At 43.9% G+C, this 17,188-nt stretch overlaps 1 pseudogene; it reads left to right on the plus strand.

Moving 5' to 3' along the window:
- Positions 1 to 12,529: 12,529 nt before the first annotated feature.
- Positions 12,530 to 13,442, plus strand: LOC144462671 (odorant receptor 131-2-like; annotated as a pseudogene).
- The last annotated feature ends 3,746 nt before the right edge of the window (positions 13,443 to 17,188 follow it).

Consider the following 17,188-nt stretch of genomic DNA (forward strand, 5'->3'; position numbering starts at 1 on the left):
TGCTGTTATTTTTGGACGGTGTAATCTTTCAATTCATAGTGCACAGCCCTCTCTCAAAAGGCTGCAGTGAGCTCCACAGAAGACATTTGTTATTTGAACACCATGGAGGGTATGGTAAGCTGCTGTATTTAAACCAGCATCTTTCTTAGAAGCTTGACATTGAATTTTTATCATTTTGTAAAAATTAAATTTTCTATTGACAGATGAATTACAAAATGACATTTGAACTGACTTATGTCAGTACCTTAAAAACTTTACCTGAGAAAACAAATGTGGCCCTCTATCTGGAGATGATTGGTAAAGATGTGAAGGGGTGTCAAATTATCGCGTTAATTGCAAATGTGTGGAGGTATGGGGTAACACTTATAAAACAAACACACATCCAGTATTCATCCTGCAAAAAAGAGCAATTCAAATCATTAACAAAACCACATAAAGAGAACCTACAAATTCACTTTTTATCAAATTAAAAACACTAAAATTCCAAGATCTGGTTGATTATAAAGTTATTCAAATCATGCACAAAGCAATAAATCATCAATTACCTGTCCAAGAGTTGTTCCAATTGAAAGAAAGTAAACATAATATCAGAGGAATCCACATATTCAAGAAACCACCAATCAGAACAACTGCAAAACTTCACTGTCTTTCAACCAAGGGTAAATTTATGGAACAGCAGTAACAATGAGATAAAAACATGTGAAACCTTAACTAAACTAAAAAACCTTTTCAGAAAGAAAGTATTGCGCAAATATGAGATGGAACAGTGATTTTTGTCTTGTTTTGTTAATTGCGTTTAGTCTTGCTGGAGGGTTGTTTGAAAATTCTGGTGTATTTGTCTGTTATTGTATTATATCTTGAAAATCGAACTTTAAGGTTGTTTTTTTTGTTTGTTTGTTTTGTTGTATTTCTTTTAACTTAAATTGCACACAACATATAGGGGTAGGACTAGAAAAGTTTTTTTTTTAATTCTTCTTACCCCTTTTCAACATGACCAATATAATTTAAGTTGTTTATTATTTATTATTTAATTCTGCTTTGCTTGTTTTGTTTTGTTTTATGTCGTATGCTTTATTTTGTTTGACTTTTTGTTTCTTTTAACATGTTCAATAAAATTGTTCAATTCAATTCAATTCAATTCAAGGAACATGACATGTATTTACCAACTTTAAAATTTTAGTGCATTTTATGCTAATACTCTTTATCATGGTAAGAATTACTACTTTTTTCCCCACATACAGTCTGTGAAGAACCAAAGGAAAAAAATATTCTCAAAATGAGACAGCCAAACAGCATGATTCCACAGTGGCAGTGAGCTTTGAGAACAGTTCAATTTCCTTTTAATACCAACACTTATGATGAATTGCATACTGTACATTCATACTCCAGTTGTCTTGGTAGTACACTGTTAAATTTAAAATCACATTCAAATATAAAGTCGAATATCTCCAGAACTTAAACACAAAACTATTTTATGAACGACAGCCACTTACTCAGCAATAAGATCATTTTGGTGGTGAGTGGGCTTTTAACCATGACAGGCTGTAGTCAGTGTTTTCTACCTGTTTATAACCTGTCCTCTGTCTCTCATGTAGGACACTTGAGGAAAGTTACAATGCTTAGGCCAATGTGATATTTACTCCACAGTAAAGAGGTTGGTTCACAAGAAATTAATATTTTGCAAATTATGACACTGGGTCCTAATCCATAGATTTTAGAATTACTGTTACAAATCTTTTCATTTATTTCATGTGAACTTTTTGTAACCTTTTAATATGGATGTTTTCATGAATGCAAGATTTGACTTTATTTTGTTAAACTGTTTGTGTAATGGTTATAATTTTTGTTATATAAAATGGATCAGACAAAATTTACTTAAGAGTAAAAGCAATTTTTTTGAAAGCTGTCATTCATCAGTTTCCTGTGATGATTGGAAATATAGTGGTGATTTAAATCTTTAACAAAATATAATAATAATTTTATTATATATTTATATATATTATATATTTTTTAATAATGTTATTAATGGCATCTTAATGTTTTCATTTATGTCTTAACATTTACCCAAGTTTGCATTTATCTTAGCAGAATGTAAAAAAAAAATAAATGAAAAGCTGATGTTATGTGCTGGTTTTGTTTGGACATTACTTTAAGACAAATGAAGAAAATTCGGGAGCGTATCTATGTTTCCAGGGTTCTATGTTTCCCAGGTTCTATGTTCCCCACTTAAACCTGCAAAAAAGGTTCTATGTTCCCCGCTTACACAAAAAAAGGTTCTATGTTTACCGGGTTCTATGTTGCCCGCTCAAACAAGCGGGAAACATAGAACCCTTTTTGTGTAAGTGGGGAACATAGAACCCAGGAAACATAGAACCCTGGAAACATAGGGATGAGCCCGAAAATTCACTGAGAAACTATTCTCCTTTTGTGAAAAACAAGGAATTATCTCCACACTGAATAGTTTTAAGCCCCGTAGGAGGTATTATTGATTTGTGACATTGTGACATATGAGAAGGTTCTGCTCGGTATTGAGGCTTATATAGTGAGGCTAAAAAAAAAAATGTAACAAACAATTGGCTGATTATGTTTCTGTTTGCCTCACTATAAAAAAGTCACGATACCTTTGCCTGAGGAAGACCCTTTCAGAGTTGGCAACATAGCGAACAAGTGATACCTCCTTGGGGGCTTCAAAACTATTGTGTCCAGCTTATTCTTTGTTTTTCACTTTGAGCCCTTTTATCCAGTCACATTCTTCTGTGTTAAAACTAGACTTCTAACAGAGCAGTAAACAAAGGGTACTCTCCAAAATCTTCTCAGGCTCTGCTGCTGGGTGTAAGGTGCTTAGTTATCTTCAAGTACAAAGTTAAAATAATCAGGCCCACACAGAAATGGACTGCTTAATTATTTGTCAATGACAATGTTAAACATTAATGCTTTATGTTTTATCTGTAGTGTATGATTTGTTTGTCCTTTCAATTGACAGTCAGATTTGATTGTGAAATACAACATTCAGTCAGTAATAAAGACAGAAGGAGTGCAAATATAAATAGAATTTATTGAAATTTTAAACGAGGTATAGATGAATATAAGAAACTCAGTATTAGCCATGACAACCTGGGCTATGTTCAGGCCTAACAAAATGTGTCCTAAAGGCCAAATTCAAAAGCAGTGACACTGCCAACTGTAAGCAATTCACTGCATTTGGAGGTGGTCTTTAAGACAATTAACTTATTTACTTAAAAACATATCATTTCCCCTATGTGTGGTTTCCAAAACACAGGACGAGATGTATACAGTCCTTTAAGTGCAAGCACCTACCTATCGGACACGGACAAATGTGACCTGTGGGGGTTTAAGTGCTGCTGATGGTAAGGAGTTGGAAGCGGTTCATTTATTTTCCAGGGTGGAGGCAAGGCTTTTAAGGACTTGGTTATGACGCCAGATGTAACGTCCCTGCGTGAGGCTGAGGGAAGCTGGTCTGGAGCAGAGGGCACATCCTGGATCTTCGCCAAACCACTGATGAAGATTGCTAGGTGTTGGAAGGACATCATACGTAGCTCTGATGATAAAGCTGAGTCGCTTTGCTTCCATGCTCCACAAATCCCTCCAGCTGATCCTCCTCCTCTCCACACTCTCCCATTGTGTCCACTGTCCCTGTTTACCGAGGGAAACTGTCTTGGCCCACCTTGTTACTTCCTCCTGGCGGCGTATTTCATCCACCACCAATCTCCTCCGTTCTGGTGCTTTGGCTGTGTTCCAGGCTGGCTGCCTAGGTGTTAGTCCAAGGCCTCCTCTTCCTTGCTGAACATGTCCCACTATGTCCGCATGTTTGAGAGCAGTTATTGCCTGCTCCACTACACTGGCTGGTCTCCATTTGCGACATTTGTGAAATGAACCATTGAGATTGGGACCTCAAAGACTGTAAGGGGCCACAGCACTCATGGGAGAAGGACAAAATTGCAAGCACCAGGCCTTCAATCTTCCAGGCAGCTGAGTGTTGTTGATGACCCATAGCCCGCCACTGATCTCCTTCCGCAGTTGTTGTACCTGGTCTTTGTCTTTAAGGCTTGCATCATACCACCTTCCAAGGCTTTTTACAGGCTGCTCAGATATTGTCGGGATGGGGTCATTGCCGATGAATAATCTAAGGTCAGAGAGCACTCCCTTGACGATGGAAATGCTGCCTGATTTTGATGGTTTTATCGTCATGCGGGCCCAGCTGATATTCTCCTCCAGTTTTCTGATACATGGAGCAGTGGTGGTCAGTAGTAATGTCATCCATGTAAGCCCTGAGAGGTGGAAGGCGTGTGTCTGAGTTAAGCCACTGCCCACCCACCACCCATTTTGAAGCTCGGATGACCTCCATCGCCATTGTAAAGGCCAGGGGTGTGATGGTGCATCCCGCCATGATACCAACTTCCAGGGATTGCCAAGAGGTGGTAAACTCGGGGGTGGTAAAGCAGAACTGTGGGTCTTCGAAGTAGGATTTTACCAGGGTTGTCATGGTGTCTGGAATGTGAAAGAAGCTGAAGGCAGCCCACAGGAGTTCGTGAGGCACTGACCCAAAGGCATTAGCAAGGTCCAGGAAGACTATGTGGAGGTCCTTTTTCCTCACCTTTGCGGTCTGAATCTGGTGCCAAATCATGCTAGAATGTTCCAAGCACCCAGAGAACCCTGTGATTCCTGCCTTCTGCACAGATGTATCAATGTACTTATTTCTTTCAAGGTATCAAGACATCCTCCTAGCAATGACACTGAAGAAGATTTTGCCCTCTACATTTAGCAGGGATATTGGTCGAAATTGGGCACGGTCTCCCTCTGCCACACTATCCTCATGAGCCTCCAGAGAAACCTCAGGACATCTGGTGCATTTTTGCACACCTTATATGGGAATCCGTTAGGTCCTGGAGCTGATGCCGTTCTGGCCCTGTGAACTGCATTTTCCACCTCTTTCCAGGTTGGAGGACCAATCTCCATCTGGTGTTCTGGAGGGTCGATTGGTGGAATATCTGGTGGAATGGTTAGCTGTTCATGCTGCCCTGGGTCAGAATGTGTCACTTTCAGATGGTCTTCCAGGTCTTTCCTTGTTGTTTTCAGAGATCCACTCTTTTCTTTTGTGAAAAGGCTTTTTAGAAACATGAAAGGATCTTTATAGAACCTTGTTCCTGTTTGTTCTTTTTTCCTTCTGTGTTTCCGTAAGTTCTCTGCTCTACGAAGGGATGCCAACCGATTTTTTATGTCAGCTTGAAGCACGTCACTGCCTTCCTTTTCCCCTCTGAGGCTTTCATCCACTTCTTCCAAAGTTGTCTCCTTTTGCTGGATAAGGTGCTTGATCTCCTGTTGTCTTCTGGAGTTTGGTGCAGTTGGAGACTTTTTCCTTTCCCTTCTTTTACGCCAAAGTGTTCTGCTCCGTACTGGTAGATGATATCCCCCATTCTCTCCAACTTCTTTTCCACTGTGTCTCTGAGTTGCTCTAAGGTCAGGGTCAGGTCGTCATTGATTGTTTCCCACAGTTTTTTGTCAGCAGCAGCTGGCCATTTCACATGGAATCTGTGCCCGGCCAGCCTCCCCTCGATTGCGGGTCTGGGAGGTTGGGTGGGATTCTATGATGTTGCCATCTCTGTGCTTGAGGATCCTTCTTCCGTGACAGTGGTATTGATGCACTGCAAGCCGTGGTTTGAGTCCAGTTGCTGTGCTTCATTCGACTGATTTGATTCCTTTCGCAGAAGAGTAGTCAATGCGAGGCCCCTGTCTCTCCTTTCCCAAACACTTTCTCTTCCCCTGATGAATCCTCAACCCATGGAATGATGTAATTTTCTTCCATCCACAAGCACATACTTGCAGTTTGTGGCCAGCTGCTGCAGATGTAGCTACGACAGTTTCTGTGGTGCTCTCCTGGTCTGTGCTTTTGCTGCTCATAGTCATTTCCGGTCCAGGGTCTGTTACCTTAATGTAAGCCAATGAGTCTTCTTGCGACCTCGCTCTCGCAGACTCTGAGGGTATTTTCTTCTGTTGTCTTTTCGTAGCTATAGTGGGTGTTCCCATATGCTGATAAGCTCAGGAAACTACAGACATGGGTAGCTAGCCCATGTCCGTCCTTTTGGGGTCTGTTCCCTCCTGTCAGCTGTCTCTCCATGCTGCCACAAGGACTTTCCCCTGTTGTCAGCTGATCTTTCTCAGCAGTCACTGGACGCATCCAGACGTTCAGGTTTCCAAAACACAGGACGAGATGTAAACAGTCCTTTAAGTACAAGCACCTACCTAGAGAATACACACGACGATGTTGACACAGTGGAGTTTTCCTTTGGAGGGTGATCCAGGGTACACATCTTCAGTAATATACCCCAGATCTCATTGGGTGTTTCGGCCATTACTACTAGACACCCTCGACTGAGGAAGGCCCTACGGGGGCCATCAAGTCCCCGCAGTGTGTCTCCCAGATCACCCTCTCAAACGGGGGCCTAGCAGGAATCTTGCCTCTTCATCCACAGTCACTGGCTGCTTCTCTCAGCTGCCTCTGACACTGCCTTAATAGCTTGGCGCAAGCTCTGGCCTTTGATACCCAGATCTCTTAGCAGCCTGATGGTAGATGCTGCCACGAACCCTCTGCACCCCACCTCCACCAGACAGATTTCAGTGTTCCAGCCGCAATGTTGTGCTTCAGCAGCTAGCTCAGCATAGTGTAGCTGCTTCTGCTCATATGCTTCATCCACTGAGTCCTCCCAGGGTACGGTGAGTTCAATGATGAATACCTTCTTCAGAGATGGGGACCAGAGTACCATGTCAGGTCTGAGGGTAGTGGTTGCTATCTCTGGAGGAAAAGCAAGCTGCCGGCCAGTGTCCACCAGCATCTTCCAGTCGCAGGCTGCTCGAAGCTTGTCGTGCTCCAAGGGTGTGGGCTGCTCCTGGCTACTTTTGCCCCCTCACGGACAAACGTGACCTGCGGGGGTTTAAGTGCTGCTGATGGTAAGGAGTTGGAAGCGGTTCGAGGGAAACTGTCTTGGCCCACCTTGTTACTTCCTCCTGGCGGCGTATTTCATCCACCACCAATCTCCTCCATTCTGGTGCTTTGGCTGTGTTCCAGGCTGGCTGCCTAGGTGTTAGTCCAAGGCCTCCTCTTCCTTGCTGAACATGCCCCACTATGTCCGCATGTTTGAGAGCGGTTATTGCCTCCTCCACTGCACTGGCTGGTCTCCATTTGCGACATTTGTGAAATGAACTCCATCTTTCAAAAATAGCCCAGGACTGTCATGTCTGATGTGAGGGTGCTCAATTATGGCACCATTTAAACTATGAACAAATGTAGCCATAACACTGTTAACAAATTTCGTGGCCTTATCAATCTTTGCCACCAGCCCCCCACCTGCTCCTTTGGGCCAATGACAAAAATATTATCTTAATGCCAGGATGCTGGAGGTGAAGCTGGTGCAGGTCCTCCTTCATCATGCTGACCAGCTTGACACTGCTGACCTTCCCCATGTCATTGCCGCCACAGTGGATGATGAGGACATCTGGTGCTGCTCTTCCTCGCAGGGAGTGGGAAAAGGAGAGAAGGCCTCTCCACTGCAGTCCACCCCAGCCAAACACAGACGCCTGGCATGCTGAGGTTGCTTCCCAAGGTCTCTGCAGCTCTCAGTGGGCACCACACCGACACGTGACATAGCTGTCACCAATGATCCACGCTGTGCCTATGAAACTAAAATGAGTGTAATAAATGCTTTAGGTAATGAAAAACATTAAGTTAACTATAAAGGGTGAATCGCTTCTTTTTGTTGACAATACTATTATGTCACATCTGTAGGATAAAATAAAACAGGGAGCAACACCTCAAAATATAGATGACAGTCTTTTAAATGCTTTCTTTTTGTCCTTGGAAGACAATGTATTATTAGCTGTCTAAAGTCAAGTAGCCAAAACTGGTACTTAGAGTTTCTGCTGTGTGTAGCACGTGTGGTGGAGACGTCACAAGTGGCCATGACCTCCACACCGGTGATGTACTGAAAGAAATTAACATCTTGTAACAAGTATAACACTGCCTTTCTTTCGCAATTTCTACATTTCTTCATCATGTTCTAGATGATAATCTCGCAATGCACTGTTCATAACAGTAACGTACATTTCAGTCCCCTTCGGACTTTTATCAATGTCAAAATCATGATTATGCGCGCTGTTTGCAATAGCAGTGTGGGTACAAGGATATAATCTTTAATGTCAGCCATTATGCACACTGCAAATCCAACTACTAACTCGAATTTCTTGTTGGGTATCAACAAAACATTCATGGTAAGAAAGAACACTCCCGTTAAATGGGACTTAGCTTATTAACATTATCTTATTCAAAGTATAATCAAATGACATCCAAATAAACAACTCGTTACTAACATTACGTGAAAATCTAAATTCAGGTCAATTGATTTGATTCAAATTATTCGTTATATGTATTAAAGCTATAGTGTGTAACTTCTGTCGCCTCCCAGCGTATAATGCCTTATTATAACTAATAAGCCGGCGGTACACAGAGTAACACTCGCCAGTCGCCACACACCATGTACACAGAGTAACGCTCGCTTCACACCATGTACACAATGCTACACAATGCTACACAACGTGGCGAACACCAGGCTCCGAACATTACATTACGTTCATAGCACCATTTCCAAGAAAATAATAAAGTACTAGGTCCAGTACATGTAACAGCAACACATACTACTCATAATATAATTAAAAACCAACAACCAACAGCAGCAAGGCAACATCCGTGTCTGCCCTCAGCCCAATTTTTTCCTTCAGGGCTCTCCATCGATGAAAAGCGATGCCAATACAAATCCTTGTTTGCCTTCTGTCGGTCACTTTCCTTCTTTGTTAATAGACCTTCAGCCGAACGTCCAGGCTTTTTCTTTGTGGTAGGATCCTCTTCTGAAACGTGTCCTGGCCGCTTCGCCGCCATGTTGCTTTCTGTTTCTACCTGCGCTCTAGCTCTTGCTATGACACTCTCCGCTCTTCCTCCCCCTCCCTTCTTGATGTGAGGAAGCATTTCCTGTGCGCCAGTGCGGGAATGTCGCCCGTCGACATGCAAACTAAAAATATTAATAAAAAAAACGCGAGATGTTAGAGGAGCTGATGGGCTTAATCAGCATTGTGTCATCTCCTCTAGTAGTGGCTTGGGTGAAACGGACATTTATGGACCTGTAGAAGTTATGTACTATAGCTTTAAATAAACATTATGCCGATTCACTGTAAACCTGGCCAAATTACTGCAAGTCTCGACAAAATCAAGTGTTGCAAATGAATGTAACGTTACCATAATTAGCGTTATATATTTAAAAACGTTGAAGCGTTTTTTAAGATTGTGTAATCTGAATCATTGTTTCAAGATTTGATGTATAACGTTAGTTTCAATTAAACTCAACTTACCTAAAGTTTCGTGAAGGAGCTGGCACCAAGCGGGAGCAGCCAACACCACAGGGCTAGCCAAAGTAGCGTACCTTGTTAGCCTAGCTTGTTAGCCTTAGCTAAGTCAGGCACTGCCAAGATGGCAACGGCCAGAGCTGGCTACTTTGAGCTACAAACCCATTCCTCAGAAACCAATAGGTGACGTCGTCCATATTTTTATACAGTCTATGGTTTTTACAGAACATCTGCAAAAGAAAATTCAAATTAATGTGTGTTTCCATTCATTGTCTTTATATGAATATAAGCAGTTGAGCACATCAACACCATGGATAAGGTTTTGGCGGTATAACTGTATTATGGTATACCAGAGTATAGTTTGACTGAAAGATGTAAGAGTGTGCGCCTTCAGTTTCCCCCAGGTTGCACTCTAGCAGCGTTAACTATGTTAGCTCTGATAGAATGGTCAGCAGTTTTAGCACGGCTAGGGGTGCCAACATACATGTAGTTTACAATGCTGCAGGGGTTTTGTGGCTTTAAATAAAGTTGCTTACTCACTGGAGCTTCCTGGGGGAAGACCGCCATTATCAGTGGTGACCACGAGCAAGCGGCATTGCTAGCAAGCTCCTGTCCAACCCAGCTGGTGCACAGTGCAGAGCAGACAAAGATAATGTAAACTAACCAGTGGGGACTGGAAGGTGGGCAGTGGGCACTATCTTTCCTTATGCTAATGCAGAGACAGCCATGGCCAGAGACATTATGTTTTTGTGTTGTCCAACCAGTCAACTGTCCGTCCCATTCTTATGAACGCTATATATCAAGAACACCTTGAAGGAACATCTTCATATTTGGAACAAATGTCCACCTGGACTGAATGATAAACTGAATAGATTTTGAAGGTTTAAGGTCAAAGCCACAGTGACCTTAAGTTCATCTCATTGTCATAAACACCTTGGGCTCTAGTTTCCCAGCGCAGCGCAGGGTGGCGCAGAGCTAGTTTCGAGCAGCGCAACCCGAGGCGCGCTCAGTTTGGTAGTTTGGCAGACTGAAGTGCGCTGAGATGGGTGTGGCGGCGCAGCAGGGGGAGGTGTCGACAGATCCAGCTTGGCACAGTGACAGTTTTGTGCCAAAAGACTTTGTCGAAGGTGCGCTAAAAGCTCACCAGCTGAAACCAGGTCTACTGTCAGCGCAGGCAGAGCGCAGCCGGTGTAAGCCGAAGTTTGGCTGACCAGCGGACAGTGCGCACATGTCACCAAAACCTCACAGGCAGGTTTCCAGAATATCAGGCACATTAACGATGCAATAAATAGCCACAAAACCACTACTCAATGCAACTATCTGCAATCAGCACATAAGCACATGTATCTCTATATCGACTGTCCCATCACATCTGATGTCAGATCAAAGGGGATTGGCACCGTTTGGCACGTTCGGCACGCGTAATGGAAACCCAACCTGATTTGATTAACACAGCTGCAAACTAATGAGTTCACATCCCTCTCAGCCAACCACAAACAGTCACAGCATCAGATAGGGAGTATATATTCAGCATCTGTCATCTTAGAAAAGTCAAAAGAAAAGAAACAGAGTGAGACTGCGAGAGAAAGAGAGAACGCGCGCACGAGAGAAACACAACATTAATTTATAATTGTAGTGACCTCCTCCCAGGCTACCTTTGCATCATCAGCCCGTGGAGGTCTGCTCATAGTTCCGTATATTCGGAAACTGCGAGCTTGGACCTCCCGGACCAAAACATCAGTTTCCTCCTGGGAGAAGTTTGGCCGTCTGACACTGCTGCTCTCTTCTGCCATGGCGAATTGAGTAAACTCTCATTATGCCTTCGCGCGGCGCATTTAAGGGCAAGGAGAGGGGCTCATTAGATTGGTGTGATGTGTGTAAAACCCACTCCACGCCTTCTCTCCTCCCTCTTTCCGACTTGCGCAGGTAGGAGGGATGGAGGTGGGAAAGAGGAGTAGCTGCGCCAGGCGCACAGTGTGCCAAACTTGCAAAATCCACCTGGGGCCTTAATGGAATTTCCTCAAATTTGGCAAAACACACTTGGATTCAATGATGAACTTAAATGTTTTTGGTGTCAAAGGTCAAGGTCTCTCTGACCTTGTCCATCCCATTCTCGTGAATGTGATATCTAATGAAATGCCAAATGCCAACATCTCCCCTTGGACTCAAAATAAATTGATTTGCATTTTGTAGTTCAAGCTCAAAGGTCAAGGCCACTGAGACCTCACAAAACATGTTTTTGGTGATGACTCAAGAATTCATATGCTAATTATGACATATTTCACAGAAATGTCAAATTGAATAAAATGATGAAATAATCACAGTTTATATCCAAAAGGTCAAAGGTCAGCTTCACTGTGACATCATAGTGTTCTACAAAAACACTTCAGGCCATTATTCAAGGTCATAACTTAAGCAGAACATCCTATTTTGAGTTAGAGTAAGTACGAAATGTTGTAAATATGTCACGATATCAGTACATCACGGACAGAAGTTATAAAAGCACTGACTCCATGTTACAACAGCACTGACTTTTGGGCTCAAACGTGACACCAACAGTGGTCTCCTGGCTGCAGGTCTGTGTCACTTTGACCCATCCACACTGCTCCCACCTGCCCTATACAGACTTTCTTACTCTTTATAATAGGTCTGTTGCTTTGAGCATGAAATATTGACACAAATGGGATTATATTGGAGTTAGCTGAAAGACCGGTGTGGCTCACAAAGATGTCAAAAACGTGGCTTCAGTGTCTGGATCACACACAGAGGGGCGTGTAAAAGTGTTGGTATTTGACAACCTAATGAGAACGGACTGTGATGACACTGGTGAGCAGAGTTTCATTTGCTGTTATTTTTGGACGGTGTAATCTTTAAATTCACACTGCACAGCCCTCTCTCAGAAGGCTACAGTGAGCTCCACAGAAGACATTCATTGTTTGAACACCATGGAGGGTATGGTGACCTGCTGTATTTAAACCAGCATCTTTCTTAGAAGCTTGACATTGAGTTTTTTTCATTTTGTAAAAATTTGATTTCCTGTTGACAGATGAATTACAAAATGACATTTGAACTGACTTATATCAGTACCTTAAAAACTTGTGTGTTTACTTAGAAAACAGATATGGCTGATAACAGCTCATTGATTGGTGGTGAGTCTATACAGCAGCAGATCAATTACCGGGTCATTATTGTGCAGCTCCTGGTGGTGATTTTTCTTTGCATCAACCTTTTGCTCATTGCAACCTTTTTTAAAAAGGAGTTCTTCTACACAACGACACATTACATCTTATATACTGTCACACTACTGTCTGATAGCTTTGTATTATTAATGTCTGATGTCCTTCTTATCTTGACCTTTTTTCAAATTACCATGCATGTTTGGTTATGCATTGTTGTGATACTTCTGTACTTTATGGTCACGCCACTTACTCTGACAGCAATGACCCTGGAGCGCTATGTGGCCATATGCATGCCCCTGCGCCATGGAGAGTTGTGCTCCACATGCAGTGCTATAAACTGTATCCTCATCATTCACGGCCTCAGCTCTGTACCCTGTATTGTTGTCCTCTCCAACTTCTTTGCATCAGCTTCTCTAAGCTTTTATGAACAACACAGTCTATGCTCTGTGGAGATATTCATGTTGTTCAGATGGCATGATCATATGAGGTCAGCTGTATCAGATTTACTTCTTGATTATGTGTATTCCTATTGTATTCTCCTATGTTAAAATAATGAAAGTGGCCAAAATTGCATCAGGAGAGAATAAAAAGTCAACATGGAAAGGGCTCAGAACAGTAATTCTTCATGCTTTCCAGCTGCTGCTCTGTCTCATCCAGCTGTGGTGTCCATTCATAGAAGCTGCTGTACTTCAGATTAATGTCAGGTTATCTATCATTGTCAGGTACTTTAACTACATAATGTTTAGTCTTGCTCCACGATGTCTCAGTCCTCTCATTTATGGCCTCAGGGATGAAAAGTTTTTTCTTGAACTGAAAAAGTATGCTTTCTTTGGCTTGTATAACAAAAAGTACTGAGAATGGCTTCAATCCAGTTTCTACATGTTCAAGATTTAAATTGTTTTGTTTCTGTTAATATTAGGTTACATTTCTTATTTCTTGTTATGAGCATGATTGTGATTTTACTGCTGTGATGAATACAATGTCAACAAACCATTAACCCAGAGTTATGACCAATTTAAACTACATCTTAAACTGAACACTTTTTTCAATTCTTGCATTTGCGTATTTTACATGACTGGATTTAACAGGTCTTTGCCCCTAAATGCAGCTTATTATAGATCTGTGTAGCAAATAACCCTGTTATAAATTAATGTTACACATACTAAAAGTTCAGCTGTTTTACCAATAACTACTTACAGTTTATACACTGTGATTTTGGCTTATACTATATAAGTTGTGTTTTGCTTTTTAAACCCCTTTTATGGTTTGTCAGTTTCCACCCCTTATCTAGTTATTTGACATTTACCATGGTCAAGATTTCCAAAAACATACACACAACACTATAAAAGACACCAGCTCTGTAACAATAATATTTGGCCTGTTTTTCTTTTAAATCATGTTTGTTACTATTATATTCTCCAATGTTCTAATAAGACCACAGCATTTTTCGACAAAAATGCAGTGCAGTGCTTTATCAGTGGAGTGATCTTAACACATAAGCCATGCAGGTTTCCATTCACATTGAGTGCAAATTATGTATGTTTTTACAGAACATCTGCAACAGAAAGCTCAAATTCATGTGATTTTTCATTCATTGTCTTCTTTTCACCAAACCAGATTTGGTGATTGCTGGAATGGTGGACTAATTAACTAGATGACTAACAAGACTAACTTAGAGGGTTTTCGTGAGTTTTATTTTGTTTCTGTTGAGTTTGACTAAAGTATAAAAGAGTGCCCTCCCTTCAGTTTCTTCAGTTAACTCTGTTAGCACCATTAGCAGTTTTAACATAGCTAGTGGTGCCAACATAGTTTACAATGCTGAAGGGTTTTTGTGTGGTTCTAACTGAAGTCGCATACTTAGTGGAGCATCCCCTGTGGAGACTGGCATTACCAGTGGAAACTGCGAATGAGCAACATTGCTAGCTAGCTCCTGGTCAACCCAGCTAGTGCACAGTGCAGAGCAGCCAGGATAATGTAAACTCATCAGAGGGTGGTGTTGAGAATGGAGCAGGATCGGATCACAAAAGTTGCCTTAAGATGGACACCACCAGGCGAAAAAAGACCTGGGAGGCCCAAAACCACCTGCCATAGAACTGTACAATGGAGAGAGCTCATTGAAGCCTTATGTCCCATAGGGGATGAAGAGGAGTAAGTAAGTAAGTACCAGAGGGTGGACAGTGAGCACTACCTTTCCGTATGCTAATGCAGTGACAGCAAGAGGCATTATGCAACGTGCCGGCCATGTTCGAGCGCCTCATGGAGAGGGTCTTGGCTGACATTCCCCGGAGCCGCTGCCTTGTTTACTTGGATGACCTCCTTGCCCATGCTGCAGACTTTACAATACAGTCCACTAGCCAATCTGAGGGAATTCTTCCAGGCCAGCCGTCAGGCCTGTGCCTTCATCCCAAAAACTGTCACTTGTTCCAACGAGAGACGTCCTTCTTGGGTCATGTTGTCAGTGCAGCAGGAGTGTCCACCAACCCAGCAAAGGTGGTTGCAGAGAGGGACTGGCTGGTCCTTCATGATGCTGGAGAACTGCAGAGGTTCTTGGGCCTATCCTCCTATAATCGGAGGTTCGTCAAGGACCTCAACACCATCGACAGCCCACTACACTGGCTGACACAAAAAGGACAGGTGTTTCGCTGTGGGGAAGATTGTGCCCACTCTTTCATGCAGGTCTGGTCAACACTCATTGAGGACCATGGGCTGGCCTACCCAGACCTCCAGCGACCTTTCATTGTGGACACTGAGGCGGGCAATGTGGACCTCAGCACAGTGCTGTCCCAGGATGGAGAACAAGGTGAGCAGGTTATTGCCTACTTCAGCCACTCCCTCAGTTGATCAGAGAGGAACTACTGCATCAGCCATTGAGAGCTGCTGGCTGTCGTCCTGGGTCTCCGCCACTTTCGACCAGACCTCTACAGGGAGAGGTTTTTGCTGCGGACTGATCATGCATTCCTCGCCCGGCACCTCAACTTTAAAGAACCTGAAGAGCAGCTGGCCCTGTAGCTGGAGACACTACAGGACTACAACTTTGAGATCTGCCACTGAGTCGGCCGACTTCACGCCAATGCAGACGCACCGTCTCGATGTGCCTATGAGGAAGAGGAATGCCGGTACTGCCAGTACGTGGAGGAACAGATTGCCACAGCCCTGGTGGTAGCAGCTTTGCGAGACCCTGCAGCAGACAATAACAACACTCCTCCAGACAGTAGCAGTGGTGGTCCCCAAGCATCACCCACAGCCTATGATCACAGCTTCAAGACCATCGATCCAGTACAACTCCAGCATGACCAGAGCCAAGATCCTGTCCTCCCCTATTGAGGGCTGGGTGAAGACAGACAACAACCAGCATGGCCAACAGTATCACCCCTGGATGCTGAAACTAAGGCCCTCTAATCCCAGTGGTCCAGCCTCACCAGCCATGATGGCCCCCTTCATTGCCGCTGGCAGGCCCTCAGAGGCAACCGTGACATCCTCCAACTCCTGGCACCTCGCCAGCTGCGCCCCAGAGTGCTCCATCTTGTCCATGGCTCAGTGGGGGCAGGCCACTTTTGAGTCACCAAGACCCCTCACCAACACTGGTACTGCTTCTACTGGCCTGGGTGTCACCAAGATGTTGAGCTCTACGTGCACCAGTGTGAATCCTGCATTGCCCAGAAGGGGCTGACCCAGCACTCACATGCTCCCTTGCAGCAGTACCAGATGGGGGCCCCCATCGAGCCTATGGGTGTAGACATCCTGGGCCCTTTCCCTGTGACTGACCAGGGGAGCCGCTATGTCCTCGTGGCAATGGACTACTTCACCAAGTGGCCTGAGGCTTATGCGGCCCCTGATCAGAGTGCTACCACCACCGCTGAGCACCTGGTCAAAGAGATGTTCTGTCATTTCAGTGTGCCTGAAGAATAACACAGCGGAACTTTGAGGCTGGAGCGTTCGGTGAGGTGTGTCAGTGGCTGGGCATTAAGAAGACCACACCACACCACTATACCCCCAGATCTCCAAAATGGCTCCGGGAGGTGCACAAACTGTCCAGGCAGGCCCTCTCAGATGCAGGGTCCCAACAGACACAGGCCTATGGGTCTCGCTGCAGAGGGGAGGACTTTGCCTCTGGAGCGCAGATGTGGGTCCACATCCCCGAAAGGAAGAAGGGCCTTTCCCCCAAACTGAGTCAGTGGGTCGGACCTTGTAGTGTTATGAAAAAACTGTTGGATGTCGTGTACAGGGTGCGACTGGTCAAGAGGAACAGGGTGGTAGAGCAACCGGCTTGCACCCTTGGCTCGAACCAAGAGTGAGTCAGAGGCCGAGGACCATCCCTGGACCATCCCTTTCCCAAAAACCACCAACGGACCACCTGGGCGGGCCTCACGACAGCATCAGCCCCCCCAACACCTCAGGGACTTTGTTAGAGACACTTGGGTTGCTGGGGACAGCAGACCAGCTAGGTGGGGGCTGTGTGATGCGTTGGGTGCTGAAATTGGGACTTTCCCAGCACGCTGTGCGATGACTGTATTTAAATGTGTTTTAAATCAGTCATGTTATCTATTCTGCTGTGATTAATGAACATGCATCTAACAAAAGTTGTAATGGGTAACGGTTAA

Source organism: Epinephelus lanceolatus, chromosome 4 (assembly GCF_041903045.1).
Source record: "Epinephelus lanceolatus isolate andai-2023 chromosome 4, ASM4190304v1, whole genome shotgun sequence".
NCBI classification, from domain to species: Eukaryota; Metazoa; Chordata; class Actinopteri; order Perciformes; family Serranidae; genus Epinephelus; species Epinephelus lanceolatus.